Source organism: Lactuca virosa, chromosome 8 (assembly GCF_052849685.1).
Source record: "Lactuca virosa cultivar CGN04683 chromosome 8, Lactuca_virosa_CGN04683_v6, whole genome shotgun sequence".
NCBI lineage: Eukaryota > Viridiplantae > Streptophyta > Magnoliopsida > Asterales > Asteraceae > Lactuca > Lactuca virosa.
The window spans coordinates 64,726,709-64,745,393 of NC_136433.1; positions in this window are offsets into that span (position 1 = coordinate 64,726,709).

Sequence of the window (18,685 nt, forward strand, 5' to 3'; positions counted from 1 at the left end):
CTGAACTGATTTTTGTCTTATCACTTCCTTGATACTTTTCCTTCAAAGTATCCCAAATCTCTTTTGCAGTTTTATAGCTACGCACGTAATTGTAAACAACAGGAGGAAGAGCTCCTCTGAGTTCTCTCATACATTTCTTTTCATTCATGATGCAGCGCAAAAAACAACACAAAGATAACCAAGAATGAACCTGTTGATTCTAAAAGAATAGCCAGGACAATCTCTTCAAAACCACGTTGATTCAACGAATACCGTGGGATTGGCTTCAAAATCTGGGTTAACACACAGAATTTGGGAGAAAATCGAAAGTTCAGAAAATTGATGATCGACCATCCAAATTACATCAAAAGCAGTTAAATAAGAAGCAAAAATTAAAATGAAACCCTAAAAGTCCATGGGCCAAATACAAACCCAAAAACAAAACCCAAAAATTAAGGAAAAATAACAAAATTGTTCATAACTCCATTTAGAAAGCGATTTCTGGACTTAAAAATGGGTAAGTCCCCTTCGGGAACTTCTCTAGACGTGCTCCTTGCTCCAAGCTTCGATTTGACTGGTCGTAGGCCCGAAACGGAGATTCGTAGCCAAAGTTATGGCCATTTCCGTGAAGCCCCTTTAGTCACACGATCGTGGGCCTCTAGGAACGCAAGGGCCCGATCCTCCACACTAGGGCCCGCATCATCCCCTCCTGGGTAGACAAAATTCGACCTCAAATGTGCACCATGGTCATCATCAGAAGAATCCCCATAATAAGGAAGCAAATGCTTTACATTGAAAACATCAGAACAACGAATGTGGCTTGGCAACTGTAGACGGTAAGCATTGGAATTAATCTTCTCCACAATCTCCACCGGTCCAATCTTCTTAGCTGACAGCTTGTTGTACTCACCAACCGAAAAACGATCTTTAGTCAAAACAGCCCAAACAAAGTCACCTACTTCAAAATCAACTTGTCTGCGTTTTTTATCTGCATCTTGCTTGTACTTGGAGTTAGCTCGGACCAAGTTGTCATGAACAGCCTTATGAACATCATGCAGTCCTCCAACAAAATCCTGCACTTTCTTTGGAACAACCCTAGAAACAGGCAGTGACATCAAATCAAGTGGTCCCCGTGGCTGAACAGAATAGACCACCTGGAATGGACTATATCCAGTACTTCGGTTGATAGCATTATTATGAGCAAACTCAGCTTGACAAAGCTTCTGATCCCAGGTCTTCACATGATCACCCACTAAACACCGCAAAATATTACCAAGGGATCGATTGACAACCTCTGTTTGGCCATCCGTTTGAGGATGATATGCACTACTAAAATTGAGCTGAGTGTTCACCATTTTCCATACGCTGCGCCAAAAATGACTCAAAAACCTAGTGTCTCGATCTGAAACAATAGAAGACGGCAATCCATGCAAACCGTAGACGTCTTGAAAGAATAACTGGGCCACATTAACTGCATCTGTCGTCTTTTTGCAAGGAATAAAGTGCACCATCTTAGAAAAACGATCAACAACCACAAATATTGAATCATTTCCCCGTTGAGTACGTGGTAAACCCAACACAAAATCCATGCTGATGTCTACCCAAGGTTGTGATGGAACAGACAAAGGCATATAGAGTCCTGCATTGGTAGATGTGCCCTTTGACACCTGACAGATTCGACACCGTTTAACATATCTATCCACCTCCTTGCGCATTGTAGGCCAAAAATAAGATGATTGTACCAACTGTAAAGTGTGATCTCGGCCGACATGCCCTTCACCATGCAGCTCCCTAATGATTTGAAGGCGGAGACTAGAATCAAGGATGCACAATTGATTGCCTTTGAAAAGAAAACCTTCATGCAGTAGAAAATCAGACATCTGTCCAGATTGTATACCCTGCAGAACAACAGAAAAATAAGGATCAACCGGTAGCTGCTCCATGAGGACATCCATCCCCGGCACACCAACCCTCATGGAAACTAGCAAATTACTCCTCCGACTCAATGCATCAGCCACCCGATTTGACATCCCAGACTTGTGTTTCACCACGAAAGTGAATTTTTCCAAAAACGACATCCACCTCCCATGTTTGTGTGACACCTTATCTTGACTGCGAATATGTCTTAATGAATCATGCTTTACAGCTTGGACCACTGCATAGAACTCAACATCATAAGTGCTATAATGCAGCTTTGGCCCCGTCAACTTCTCACTAAAATAGGCAACCGGTCGTCCTCCTTGACTTAGAACTGCTCCAATCCCAACCTTGGAAGCATCCGTGTGTAATTCAAACACTTGAGAAAAGTATGGCAATACAAGGATCGGTGATGTAGTAAGCTTCTCTTTTACTAATTGGAAAGTTGATTCTGCTGCTTCGGTCCAAGTAAAGGCCTTCCCTTTCATACAATCAGTCACCGGTGCCATAATAGAACTAAAGTTTGGAATAAACCTCCTATAGAATGAAGCAAGGCCATGAAAGCTTCGAACTTTAGTGATGGTAGTTGGACTTGGCCATTGTCTGACAGCTGCTACTTTAGACTCGTCCACCTGTATTCCTTCCCCAGAAACAACGTACCCCAAGAACAAGACTTTAGGAACCATAAACACACATTTCTTCATAGTTGCATACAAACTATCCCGTCGAAGTACGGTCAAAACCTGCCTCACATGGTTGACATGCTCACCAAAAGTAGCACTGTAAATAAGTATGTCATCAAAATAAACGACTACAAATTTACCAATAAAGGGCCTAAACAACTGGTTCATCACACGCATAAATGTACTAGGAGCGTTTGATAAACCGAAAGGCATCACCAACCACTCATACAATCCTTCACGAGTCTTGAAGGCAGTCTTCCACTCATCCCCAGGCCTAAGTCGTATCTGATAGTACCCGCTCTTCAAGTCCAGTTTCGTAAAGATAGAGGCACCGCTAATCTGGTCAAGTAGGTCATCAAGTCGAGGAATTGGAAATCTGTACCTCACCGTGATCTTATTGATGGCGCGACTATCAACACACATACGCCAAGTACCATCCTTTTTAGGAGTCAACAAAGCAGGAACAGCACACGGGCTCATGCTCTCCCGAAATGACCTTTTGAAATCAAGTCCTCCACCTGTCGTCGCAACTCCTCATGCTCTCCGGGACTCATTCTGTAATGTGGCCTATTAGGCAACTGAGCTCCTGGCTGTAAATCAATATGATGTTGGATGTCACGTAAAGGTGGCAAACCATCAGGTAATTCATTAGGGAAAACATCAGCGAATTCCTTGAGCAGAGGAACCATAGCCTCAGGAATTTCAACCTCCTTAGCGACTTCCTTCCCGAGCAATACAAAAATTTCACCTTCCGCCTCCAACTCGTCTTCAAACTGATTAAGGGTCAGTAGAGTACCCGAAGGTCTCGGAACTGGCTCCTTTGGCTTACTGGGAACCAATGTTATCTTCACACCACCAAACAAGAAACTATAAGTATTAGTCCGCCCGTTATGATCTATGTTACGATCATACTCCCAAGGTCTGCCCAACAACAAATGACAAGCATCCATAGCAACCACATCACACCACACATCATCTTTATACGTGGTACCAACAGAAAATTGAACAAGGGCTCGTTTAGATACAGTGACCTCGCCACCCTTCTTAAGCCACTGTAGCTTGTAAGGCTTAGGGCGATTTTCTGTTTTCAAAGCCAACTTTTGAACTGCTTCTTCAGATATAAGGTTATCACAACTTCCTGAATCAATAACAAAAGTACAAACCTTTCCCAAAATAGTACATGTCGACTGAAAGATGTTGTGTTTGAGCCAATCATCACCAATAACTTTTGGTGTAAAACAAGACCGCCTTACCACCAAATTTACCCCCACATCTCCAGTTACAACTTCCTCTTCGCACTGATGCTCTTCGTCGTACACAGGGGGATCTTCGTAATTTTCACCGGCATCATCATTTTGCCAATCATCTTGCTCAGCAAACAAATGACGTTTTCCGACCTTCTTGCACTCTGATTGTCGGTGACCTGTCTCCCCACAACTAAAACACTTCAAGCTGCTACTAACAGTTGTCCTAGGATTTGGTCAAACACTGTTAGATGTCGGTCTTTGTTGATTAGGCACAACACGGGGTACCATACCACCCGTCCCGGAACTTCCTCCAATATTAGCAATTGAAGACGAACCGCCCACCCGACGACTTTGTTTCTCAAAAGCCAACGCCCGTTGGTGCGCTTCAGAAATAGATACCGGGTCAAACATATTTACAGAGTCCATGATTTGGACCCGTAGACCCCCAATATATCGAGCAACAAGTTGTTCCTCTGTCTCCTGGATATCGTTTCGGGCAATCAATTGGTAGAACTCAGTTGTGTAATCGTCAACTGATTTGGCACCCTGCTTCAGATTTTGCAACCGTTGGTACATCAACCTTTGAAAGTTATGGGGTAGGAAGTTGGATCGTAAACACTTCTTCATCTTCCTCCAAGTCACGACCTTTGACTTTCCGAGCCTGTCTCGTGTCAGTTTCAGTTGTTGCCACCATGCAGATGCCCTACCACGTATCCTGGTAGCAATCAATGACACTCTTTTGTTTTCAGGGACTTCTTTGAACTCAAAAACTTCCTCAACAGTAGCCAACCAGTCGATGAACCCCTCCGGATTCAAACTGACCCCATCGAATTCTGGGATATCAATTCTCATTCCGGCCTCCCAACGCCTATTGTCACCTCTATGATCACGCCTTGGCCGCCTTTCTAGATCGTCTTCAGAATATGAACCGTCACTGCCGCCGAACGGGTTCCCAAATTCACCATCTTCCACTTGAGAATGTGTTCGAGACCTTTGCCCTCCTCGATTCATCAGTTCGACCATCCTATCAGTCAGTTGGTCAACCATTTGATCCATCCTCTCCTCCATTCGTGCCATAATACGTTCTTCTAGTTCTTGCTCATGAACATTAGCGGGCGTCCTGTTTCTCCTCGGAGGCATTTTGAACCAGGAATTCGGCTCTGATACCAACTGATGCAGCGCAAAAAACAACATAAAGATAACCAAGAATGAACCTGTTGATTCTAATAGAATAGCCAGGACAATCTCTTCAAAACCACGTTGATTCAACGAATACCGTGGGATTGGCTTCAAAATCTGGGTTAACACACAGAATTTGGGAGAAAATCGAAAGTTCATAAAATTAATGATCGACCATCCAAATTACATCAAAAACAGTTAAATAAGAAGCAGAAATTAAAATGAAACCCTAAAAGTCCATGGGCCAAATACAAACCCAAAAACAAAACCCAAAAATTAAGGAAAAATAACAAAATTGTTCATAACTCCATTTAGAAAGCGATTTATGGACTCAAAAATGGGTAAGTCCCCTTTGGGAACTTCTCTAGACGTGCTCCTTGCACCAAGCTTCGATTTGACTGGTCGTAGGCCCGAAACGGAGATTCGTAGCCAAAGTTATGGCCATTTCCGTGAAGCCCCTTTAATCACACGATCGTGGGCCTCTAGGAACGCAAGGGCCCGATCCTCCACACTAGGGCCCGCATCATCCCCTCCTGGGTAGACAAAATTCGACCTCGAATGTGCACCATGGTCATCATCAGAAGAATCCCCATAATAAGGAAGCAAATGCTTTACATTGAAAACATCGAAACAACGAATGTGGCTTGGCAACTGTAGACGGTAAGCATTGGAATTAATCTTCTCCACAATCTCCACCGGTCCAATCTTCTTAGCTGACAGCTTGTTGTACTCACCAACCGAAAAACGATCTTTAGTCAAAACAGCCCAAACAAAGTCACCTACTTCAAAATCAACTTGTCTGCGTTTTTTATCTGCATCTTGCTTGTACTTGGAGTTAGCTCGGACCAAGTTGTCATGAACAGCCTTATGAACATCATGCAGTCCTCCAACAAAATCCTGCACTTTCTTTGGAACAACCCTAGAAACAGGCAGTGACATCAAATCAAGTGGTCCCCGTGGCTGAACAGAATAGACCACCTGGAATGGACTATATCCAGTACTTCGGTTGATAGCATTATTATGAGCAAACTCAGCTTGACAAAGCTTCTGATCCCAGGTCTTCACATGATCACCCACTAAACATCGCAAAATATTACCAAGGGATCGATTGACAACCTCTGTTTGGCCATCCGTTTGAGGATGATATGCACTACTAAAATTGAGCTGAGTGTTCACCATTTTCCATAGGCTGCGCCAAAAATGACTCAAAAACCTATTGTCTCGATCTGAAACAATAGAAGACGGCAATCCATGCAAACGGTAGACGTCTTGAAAGAATAACTGGGCCACATTAACTGCATCCGTCGTCTTTTTGCAAGGAATAAAGTGCACCATCTTAGAAAAACGATCAACAACCACAAATATTGAATCATTTCCCCGTTGAGTACGTGGTAAACCCAACATAAAATCCATGCTGATGTCTACCCAAGGTTGTGATGGAACAGACAAAGGCATATAGAGTCCTGCATTGGTAGATGTGCCCTTTGACACCTGACAGATTCGACACCGTTTAACATATCTATCCACCTCCTTGCGCGTTGTAGGCCAAAAATAAGATGATTGTACCAACTGTAAAGTGCGATCTCGGCCGACATGCCCTTCACCATGCAGCTCCCTAATGATTTGAAGGCGGAGACTAGAATCAGGGATGCACAATTGATTGCCTTTGAAAAGAAAACCTTCATGCAGTAGAAAATCAGACATCTGTCCAGATTGTATACCCTGCAGAACAACAGAAAAATAAGGATCAACCGGTAGCTGCTCCATGAGGACATCCATCCCCGGCACACCAACCCTCATGGAAACTAGCAAATTACTCCTCCGACTCAATGCATCAGCCACCCGATTTGACATCCCAGACTTGTGTTTCACCACGAAAGTGAATTTTTCCAAGAACGACATCCACCTCCCATGTTTGTGTGACACCTTATCTTGACTGCGAATATGTCTTAATGAATCATGATCTGTGAACAAAACAAATTCCTTATGAAATAAATAATGGCGCCAATGCTTTACAGCTTGGACCACTGCATAGAACTCAACATCATAAGTGCTATAATGCAGCTTTGGCCCCGTCAACTTCTCACTAAAATAGGCAACCGGTCGTCCTCCTTGACTTAGAACTGCTCCAATCCCAACCTTGGAAGCATCTGTGTGTAATTCAAACACTTGAGAAAAGTCTGGCAATACAAGGATCGATGATGTAGTAAGCTTCTCTTTTACTAATTGGAAAGTTGATTCTGCTGCTTCGGTCCAAGTAAAGGCCTTCCCTTTCATACAATCAGTCACCGGTGCCATAATAGAACTAAAGTTTGGAATAAACCTCCTATAGAATGAAGCAAGGCCATGAAAGCTTCGAACTTTAGTGATGGTAGTTGGACTTGGCCATTGTCTGACAGCTGCTACTTTAGACTCGTCCACCTGTATTCCTTCCCCAGAAACAACGTACCCCAAGAACAAGACTTTAGGAACCATAAACACACATTTCTTCATAGTTGCAAACAAACTATCCCGTCGAAGTACGGTCAAAACCTGCCTCACATGGTTGACATGCTCACCAAAAGTAGCACTGTAAATAAGTATGTCATCAAAATAAACGACTACAAATTTACCAATAAAGGGCCTGAACAACTGGTTCATCACACGCATAAATGTACTAGGAGCATTTGATAAACCGAAAGACATCACCAACCACTCATACAATCCTTCACGAGTCTTGAAGGCAGTCTTCCACTCATCCCCAGGCCTAAGTCGTATCTGATAGTACCCGCTCTTCAAGTCCAGTTTCGTAAAGATAGAGGCACCGCTAATCTGGTCAAGTAGGTCATCAAGTCGAGGAATTGGAAATCTGTACCTCACCGTGATCTTATTGATGGCGCGACTATCAACACACATACGCCAAGTACCATCCTTTTTAGGAGTCAACAAAGCAGGAACAGCACACGGGCTCATGCTCTCCCGAAATGACCTTTTCAAATCAAGTCCTCCACCTGTCGTCGCAACTCCTCATGCTCTCCGGGACTCATTCTGTAATGTGGCCTATTACGCAACTGAGCTCCTGGCTGTAAATCAATATGATGCTGGATGTCACGTAAAGGTGGAAAACCATCAGGTAATTCATTAGGGAAAACATCAGCGAATTCCTTGAGCAGAGGAACCATAGCCTCAGGAATTTCAACCTCCTTAGCGACTTCCTTCCCGAGCAATACAAAAATTTCACCTTCCGCCTCCAACTCGTCTTCAAACTGATTAAGGGTCAGTAGAGTACCCGAAGGTCTCGGAACTGGCTCCTTTGGCTTACTGGGAACCAATGTTATCTTCACACCACCAAACAAGAAGCTATAAGTATTAGTCCGCCCGTTATGATCTATGTTACGATCATACTCCCAAGGTCTGTCCAACAAACAATGACAAGCATCCATAGCAACCACATCACACCACACATCATCTTTATACATGGTACCAACAGAAAATTGAACAAGGTCTCGTTTAGATACAGTGACCTCGCCACCCTTCTTAAGCCACTGTAGCTTGTAAGGCTTAGGGCGATTTTCTGTTTTCAAAGCCAACTTTTGAACTGCTTCTTCAGATATAAGGTTATCACAACTTCCTGAATCAATAACAAAAGTACAAACCTTTCCCAAAATAGTACATGTCGACTGAAAGATGTTGTGTTTGAGCCAATCATCACCAATAACTTTTGGTGTAAAACAAGACCGCCTTACCACCAAATTTACCCCCACATCTCCAGTTACAACTTCCTCTTCGCACTGATGCTCTTCGTCATACACAGGGGGATCTTCGTAATTTTCACCGGCATCATCATTTTGCCAATCATCTTGCTCAGCAAACAAATGACGTTTTCCGACCTTCTTGCACTCTGATTGTCGGTGACCTGTCTCCCCACAACTAAAACACTTCAAGCTGCTACTAACAGTTGTCCTAGGATTTGGTCAAACACTGTTAGATGTCGGTCTTTGTTGATTAGGCACAACACGGGGTACCATACCACCCGTCCCGGAACTTCCTCCAATATTAGCAATTGAAGACGAACCGCCCACCCGACGACTTTGTTTCTCAAAAGCCAACGCCCGTTGGTGCGCTTCAGAAATAGATACCGGGTCAAACATATTTACAGAGTCCATGATTTGGACCCGTAGACCCCAATATATCGAGCAACGAGTTGTTCCTCTGTCTCCTGGATATCGTTTCGGGCAATAAATTGGTAGAACTCAGTTGTGTAATCGTCAACTGATTTGGCACCCTGCTTCAGATTTTGCAACCGTTGGTACATCAACCTTTGAAAGTTATGGGGTAGGAAGTTGGATCGTAAACACTTCTTCATCTTCCTCCAAGTCACGACCTTTGACTTTCCGAGCCTGTCTCGTGTCAGTTTCAGTTGTTGCCACCATGCAGATGCCCTACCACGTAGCCTGGTAGCAATCAATGACACTCTTTTGTTTTCAGGGACTTCTTTGAACTCAAAAACTTCCTCAGCAGTAGCCAACCAGTCGATGAACCCCTCCGGATTCAAACTGACCCCATCGAATTCTGGGATATCAATTCTCATTCCGGCCTCCCAACGCCTATTGTCACCTCTATGATCACGCCTTGGCCGCCTTTCTAGATCGTCTTCAGAATATGAACCGTCACTGCCGCCGAACGGGTTCCCAAATTCACCATCTTCCACTTGAGAATGTGTTCGAGACCTTTGCCCTCCTCGATTCATCAGTTCGACCATCCTATCAGTCATTTGGTCAACCATTTGATCCATCCTCTCCTCCATTCGTACCATAATACGTTCTTCTAGTTCTTGCTCATGAACATTAGCGGGCGTCCTGTTTCTCCTCGGAGGCATTTTGAACCAGGAATTCGGCTCTGATACCAACTGATGCAGCGCAAAAAACAACATAAAGATAACCAAGAATGAACCTGTTAATTCTAAAAGAATAGCCAGGACAATCTCTTCAAAACCACGTTGATTCAACGAATACCGTGGGATTGGCTTCAAAATTTGGGTTAACACACAGAATTTGGGAGAAAATCGAAAGTTCATAAAATTAATGATCGACCATCCAAATTACATCAAAAACAGTTAAATAAGAAGCAGAAATTAAAATGAAACCCTAAAAGTCCATGGGCCAAATACAAACCCAAAAATTAAGGAAAAATAACAAAATTGTTCATAACTCCATTTAGAAAGCGATTTCTGGACTCAAAAATGGGTAAGTCCCCTTCGGGAACTTCTCTAGACGTGCTCCTTGCTCCAAGCTTCGATTTGACTGGTCGTAGGCCCGAAACGGAGATTCGTAGCCAAAGTTATGGCCATTTCCGTGAAGCCCCTTTAGTCACACGATCGTGGGCCTCTAGGAAAGCAAGGGCCCGATCCTCCACACTAGGGCCCGCATCATCCCCTCCTGGGTAGACAAAATTCGACCTCGGATGTGCATCATGGTCATCATCAGAAGAATCCCCATAATAAGGAAGCAAATGCTTTACATTGAAAACATCGGAACAACGAATGTGGCTTGGCAACTGTAGACGGTAAGCATTGGAATTAATCTTCTCCACAATCTCCACCGGTCCAATCTTCTTAGCTGACAGCTTGTTGTACTCACCAACCGAAAAACGATCTTTAGTCAAAACAGCCCAAACAAAGTCACCTACTTCAAAATCAACTTGTCTGCGTTTTTTATCTGCATCTTGCTTGTACTTGGAGTTAGCTCGGACCAAGTTGTCATGAACAGCCTTATGAACATCATGCAGTCCTCCAACAAAATCCTGCACTTTCTTTGGAACAACCCTAGAAACAGGCAGTGACATCAAATCAAGTGGTCCCTGTGGCTGAACAGAATAGACCACCTGGAATGGACTATATCCAGTACTTCGGTTGATAGCATTATTATGAGCAAACTCAGCTTGACAAAGCTTCTGATCCCAGGTCTTCACACGATCACCCACTAAACACCGCAAAATATTACCAAGGGATCGATTGACAACCTCTGTTTGGCCATCCGTTTGAGGATGATATGCACTACTAAAATTGAGCTGAGTGTTCACCATTTTCCATAGGCTGCGCCAAAAATGACTCAAAAACCTAGTGTCTCGATCTGAAACAATAGAAGACGGCAATCCATGCAAACGGTAGACGTCTCGAAAGAATAACTGGGCCACATTAACTGCATCTGTCGTCTTTTTGCAAGGAATAAAGTGCACCATCTTAGAAAAACGATCAACAACCACAAATATTGAATCATTTCCCCGTTGAGTACGTGGTAAACCCAACACAAAATCCATGCTGATGTCTACCCAAGGTTGTGATGGAACAGACAAAGGCTTATAGAGTCCTAGATGTGCCCTTTGACACCTGACAGATTCGACACCGTTTAACATATCTATCCACCTCCTTGCGCATTGTAAGCCAAAAATAAGATGATTGTACCATCTGTAAAGTGCAATCTCGGCCGACATGCCCTTCACCATGCAGCTCCCTAATGATTTGAAGGCGGAGACTAGAATCAGGGATGCACAATTGATTGCCTTTGAAAAGAAAACCTTCATGCAGTAGAAAATCAGACATCTGTCCAGATTGTATACCCTGCAGAACAACAGAAAAATAAGGATCAACCGGTAGCTGCTCCATGAGGACATCCATCCCCGGCACACCAACCCTCATGGAAACTAGCAAATTACTCCTCCGACTCAATGCATCAGCCACCCGATTTGACATCCCAGACTTGTGTTTCACCACGAAAGTGAATTTTTCCAAGAACGACATCCACCTCCCATGTTTATGTGACACCTTATCTTGACTGCGAATATGTCTTAATGAATCATGATCTGTGAACAAAACAAATTCCTTACGAAATAAATAATGGCGCCAATGCTTTACAGCTTGGACCACTGCATAGAACTCAACATCATAAGTGCTATAATGCAGCTTTGGCCCCGTCAACTTCTCACTAAAATAGGCAACCGGTCGTCCTCCTTGACTTAGAACTGCTCCAATCCCAACCTTGGAAGCATCTGTGTGTAATTCAAACACTTGAGAAAAGTCTGGCAATACAAGGATCGGTGATGTAGTAAGCTTCTCTTTTACTAATTGGAAAGTTGATTTTGCTGCTTCGGTCCAAGTAAAGGCCTTCCCTTTCATACAATCAGTCACCGGTGCCATAATAGAACTAAAGTTTGGAATAAACCTCCTATAGAATGAAGCAAGGCCATGAAAGCTTCGAACTTTAGTGATGGTAGTTGGACTTGGCCATTGTCTGACAGCTGCTACTTTAGACTCGTCCACCTGTATTCCTTCCCCAGAAACAACGTACCCCAAGAACAAGACTTTAGGAACCATAAACACACATTTCTTCATAGTTGCATACAAACTATCCCGTCGAAGTACGGTCAAAACCTGCCTCACATGGTTGACATGCTCACCAAAAGTAGCACTGTAAATAAGTATGTCATCAAAATAAACGACTACAAATTTACCAATAAAGGGCCTGAACAACTGGTTCATCACACGCATAAATGTACTAGGAGCGTTTGATAAACTGAAAGGCATCACCAACCACTCATACAATCCTTCACGAGTCTTGAAGGCAGTCTTCCACTCATCCCCAGGCCTAAGTCGTATCTGATAGTACCCGCTCTTCAAGTCCAGTTTCGTAAAGATAAAGGCACCGCTAATCTGGTCAAGTAGGTCATCAAGTCGAGGAATTGGAAATCTGTACCTCACCGTGATCTTATTGATGGCGCGACTATCAACACACATACGCCAAGTACCATCCTTTTTAGGAGTCAACAAAGCAGGAACAGCACACGGGCTCATGCTCTCCCAAAATGACCTTTTGAAATCAAGTCCTCCACCTGTCGCCGCAACTCCTCATGCTCTCCGGGACTCATTCTGTAATGTGGCCTTTTAGGCAACTGAGCTCCTGGCTGTAAATCAATATGATGCTGGATGTCACGTAAAGGTGGCAAACCATCAGGTAATTCATTAGGGAAAACATCAGCGAATTCCTTGAGCAGAGGAACCATAGCCTCAGGAATTTCAACCTCCTTAGCGACTTCCTTCCCGAGCAATACAAAAATTTCACCTTCCGCCTCCAACTCGTCTTCAAACTGATTAAGGGTCAGTAGAGTACCCGAAGGTCTCGGAACTGGCTCCTTTGGCTTACTGGGAACCAATGTTATCTTCACACCACCAAACAAGAAGCTATAAGTATTAGTCCGCCCGTTATGATCTATGTTACGATCATACTCCCAAGGTCTGTCCAACAAAAAATGACAAGCATCCATAGCAACCACATCACACCACACATCATCTTTATACGTGGTACCAACAGAAAATTGAACAAGGTCTCGTTTAGATACAGTGACCTCGCCACCCTTCTTAAGCCACTGTAGCTTGTAAGGCTTAGGGCGATTTTCTGTTTTCAAAGCCAACTTTTGAACTGCTTCTTCAGATATAAGGTTATCACAACTTCCTGAATCAATAACAAAAGTACAAACCTTTCCCAAAATAGTACATGTCGACTGAAAGATGTTGTGTTTGAGCCAATCATCACCAATAACTTTTGGTGTAAAACAAGACCGCCTTACCACCAAATTTACCCCCACATCTCCAGTTACAACTTCCTCTTCGCACTGATGCTCTTCGTCATACACAGGGGGATCTTCGTAATTTTCACCGGCATCATCATTTTGCCAATCATCTTGCTCAGCAAACAAATGACGTTTTCCGACCTTCTTGCACTCTGATTGTCGGTGACCTGTCTCCCCACAACTAAAACACTTCAAGCTGCTACTAACAGTTGTCCTAGGATTTGGTCAAACACTGTTAGATGTCGGTCTTTGTTGATTAGGCACAACACGGGGTACCATACCACCCGTCCCGGAACTTCCTCCAATATTAGCAATTGAAGACGAACCGCCCACCCGACGACTTTGTTTCTCAAAAGCCAACGCCCGTTGGTGCGCTTCAGAAATAGATACCGGGTCAAACATATTTACAGAGTCCATGATTTGGACCCGTAGACCCCCAATATATCGAGCAACGAGTTGTTTCTCTGTCTCCTGGATATCGTTTCGGGCAATCAATTGGTAGAACTCAGTTGTGTAATCGTCAACTGATTTGGCACCCTGCTTCAGATTTTGCAACCGTTGGTACATCAACCTTTGAAAGTTATGGGGTAGGAAGTTGGATCGTAAACACTTCTTCATCTTCCTCCAAGTCACGACCTTTGACTTTCCGAGCCTGTCTCGTGTCAGTTTCAGTTGTTGCCACCATGCAGATGCCCTACCACGTAGCCTGGTAGCAATCAATGACACTCTTTTGTTTTCAGGGACTTCTTTGAACTCAAAAACTTCCTCAACAGTAGCTAACCAGTCGATGAACCCCTCCGGATTCAAACTGACCCCATCGAATTCTGGGATATCAATTCTCATTCCGGCCTCCCAACGCCTATTGTCACCTTTATGATCACGCCTTGGCCGCCTTTCTAGATCGTCTTCAGAATATGAACCGTCACTGCCGCCGAACGGGTTCCCAAATTCACCATCTTCCACTTGAGAATGTGTTCGAGACCTTTGCCCTCCTCGATTCATCAGTTCGACCATCCTATCAGTCAGTTGGTCAACCATTTGATCCATCCTCTCCTCCATTCGTGCCATAATACGTTCTTCTAGTTCTTGCTCATGAACATTAGCGGGCGTCCTGTTTCTCCTCGGAGGCATTTTGAACCAGGAATTCGGCTCTGATACCAACTGATGCAGCGCAAAAAACAACATAAAGATAACCAAGAATGAACCTGTTGATTCTAAAAGAATAGCCAGGACAATCTCTTCAAAACCACGTTGATTCAACGAATACCGTGGGATTGGCTTCAAAATCTGGGTTAACACACAGAATTTGGGAGAAAATCGAAAGTTCATAAAATTAATGATCGACCATCCAAATTACATCAAAAACAGTTAAATAAGAAACAGAAATTAAAATGAAACCCTAAAAGTCCATGGGCCAAATACAAACCCAAAAATTAAGGAAAAATAACAAAATTGTTCATAACTCCATTTAGAAAGCGATTTCTGGACTCAAAAATGGGTAAGTCCCCTTCGGGAACTTCTCTAGACGTGCTCCTTGCTCCAAGCTTCGATTTGACTGGTCGTAGGCCCGAAACGGAGATTCGTAGCCAAAGTTATGGCCATTTCCGTGAAGCCCCTTTAGTCACACGATCGTGGGCCTCTAGGAACGCAAGGGCCCGATCCTCCACACTAGGGCCCGCATCATCCCCTCCTGGGTAGACAAAATTCGACCTCGAATGTGCACCATGGTCATCATCAGAAGAATCTCCATAATAAGGAAGCAAATGCTTTACATTGAAAACATCGGAACAACGAATGTGGCTTGGCAACTGTAGACGGTAAGCATTGGAATTAATCTTCTCCACAATCTCCACCGGTCCAATCTTCTTAGCTGACAGCTTGTTGTACTCACCAACCGAAAAACGATCTTTAGTCAAAACAGCCCAAACAAAGTCACCTACTTCAAAATCAACTTGTCTGCGTTTTTTATCTGCATCTTGCTTGTACTTGGAGTTAGCTCGGACCAAGTTGTCATGAACAGCCTTATGAACATCATGCAGTCCTCCAACAAAATCCTGCACTTTCTTTGGAACAACCCTAGAAACAGGCAGTGACATCAAATCAAGTGGTCCCCGTGGCTGAACAGAATAGACCACCTGGAATGGACTATATCCAGTACTTCGGTTGATAGCATTATTATGAGCAAACTCAGCTTGACAAAGCTTCTGATCCCAGGTCTTCACATGATCACCCACTAAACATCGCAAAATATTACCAAGGGATCGATTGACAACCTCTGTTTGGCCATCCGTTTGAGGATGATATGCACTACTAAAATTGAGCTGAGTGTTCACCATTTTCCATAGGCTGCGCCAAAAATGACTCAAAAACCTAGTGTCTCGATCTGAAACAATAGAAGACGGCAATCCATGCAAACGGTAGACGTCTCGAAAGAATAACGGGGCCACATTAACTGCATCCGTCGTCTTTTTGCAAGGAATAAAGTGCACCATCTTAGAAAAACGATCAACAACCACAAATATTGAATCATTTCCCCGTTGAGTACGTGGTAAACCCAACACAAAATCCATGCTGATGTCTACCCAAGGTTGTGATGGAACAGACAAAGGCATATAGAGTCCTGCATTGGTAGATGTGCCCTTTGACACCTGACAGATTCGACACCGTTTAACATATCTATCCACCTCCTTGCGCATTGTAGGCCAAAAATAAGATGATTGTACCAACTGTAAAGTGAGATCTCGGCCGACATGCCCTTCACCATGCAGCTCCCTAATGATTTGAAGGCGGAGACTAGAATCAGGGATGCACAATTGATTGCCTTTGAAAAGAAAACCTTCATGCAGTAGAAAATCAGACATCTGTCCAGATTGTATACCCTGCAGAACAACAGAAAAATAAGGATCAACCGGTAGCTGCTCCATGAGGACATCCATCCCCGGCACACCAACCCTCATGGAAACTAGCAAATTACTCCTCCGACTCAATGCATCAGCCACCCGATTTGACATCCCAGACTTGTGTTTCACCACGAAAGTGAATTTTTCCAAGAACGACATCCACCTCCCATGTTTGTGTGACACCTTATCTTGACTGCGAATATGTCTTAATGAATCATGATCTGTGAACAAAACAAATTCCTTATGAAATAAATAATGGCGCCAATGCTTTACAGCTTGGACCACTGCATAGAACTCAACATCATAAGTGCTATAATGCAGCTTTGGCCCCGTCAACTTCTCACTAAAATAGGCAACCGGTCGTCCTCCTTGACTTAGAACTGCTCCAATCCCAACCTTGGAAGCATCTGTGTGTAATTCAAACACTTGAGAAAAGTCTGGCAATACAAGGATCGATGATGTAGTAAGCTTCTCTTTTACTAATTGGAAAGTTGATTCTGCTGCTTCGGTCCAAGTAAAGGCCTTCCCTTTCATACAATCAGTCACCGGTGCCATAATAGAACTAAAGTTTGGAATAAACCTCCTATAGAATGAAGCAAGGCCATGAAAGCTTCGAACTTTAGTGATGGTAGTTGGACTTGGCCATTGTCTGACAGCTGCTACTTTAGACTCGTCCACCTGTATTCCTTCCCCAGAAACAACGTACCCCAAGAACAAGACTTTAGGAACCATAAACACACATTTCTTCATAGTTGCATACAAACTATCCCGTCGAACTACGGTCAAAACCTGCCTCACATGGTTGACATGCTCACCAAAAGTAGCACTGTAAATAAGTATGTCATCAAAATAAACGACTACAAATTTACCAATAAAGGGCCTGAACAACTGGTTCATCACACGCATAAATGTACTAGGAGCATTTGATAAACCGAAAGACATCACCAACCACTCATACAATCCTTCACGAGTCTTGAAGGCAGTCTTCCACTCATCCCCAGGCCTAAGTCGTATCTGATAGTACCCGCTCTTCAAGTCCAGTTTCGTAAAGATAGAGGCACCGCTAATCTGGTCAAGTAGGTCATCAAGTCGAGGAATTGGAAATCTGTACCTCACCGTGATCTTATTGATGGCGCGACTATCAACACACATATGCCAAGTACCATCCTTTTTAGGAGTCAACAAAGCAGGAACAGCACACGGGCTCATGCTCTCCCGAAATGACCTTTTGAAATCAAGTCCTCCACCTGTCGTCGCAACTCCTCATGCTCTCCGGGACTCATTCTGTAATGTGGCCTATTACGCAACTGAGCTCCTGGCTGTAAATCAATATGATGCTGGATGTCACGTAAAGGTGGCAAACCATCAGGTAATTCATTAGGGAAAACATCAGCGAATTCCTTGAGCAGAGGAACCATAGCCTCAGGAATTTCAACCTCCTTAGCGACTTCCTTCCCGAGCAATACAAAAATTTCACCTTCCGCCTCCAACTCGTCTTCAAACTGATTAAGGGTCAGTAGAGTACCCGAAGGTCTCGGAACTGGCTCCTTTGGCTTACTGGGAACCAATGTTATCTTCACACCACCAAACAAGAAACTATAAGTATTAGTCCGCCCGTTATGATCTATGTTACGATCATACTCCCAAGGTCTGTCCAACAACAAATGACAAGCATCCATAGCAACCACATCACACCACACATCATCTTTATACGTGGTACCAACAGAAAATTGAACAAGGGCTCGTTTAGATACAGTGAACTCGCCACCCTTCTTAAGCCACTGTAGCTTGTAAGGCTTAGGGCGATTTTCTGTTTTCAAAGCCAACTTTTGAACTGCTTCTTCAGATATAAGGTTATCACAACTTCCTGAATCAATAACAAAAGTACAAACTTTTCCCAAAATAGTACATGTCGACTGAAAGATGTTGTGTTTGAGCCAATCATCACCAATAACTTTTGGTGTAAAACAAGACCGCCTTACCACCAAATTTACCCCCACATCTCCAGTTACAACTTCCTCTTCGCATTGATGCTCTTCGTCATACACAGGGGGATCTTCGTAATTTTCACCGGCATCATCATTTTGCCAATCATCTTGCTCAGCAAACAAATGACGTTTTCCGACCTTCTTGCACTCTGATTGTCGGTGACCTGTCTCCCACAACTAAAACACTT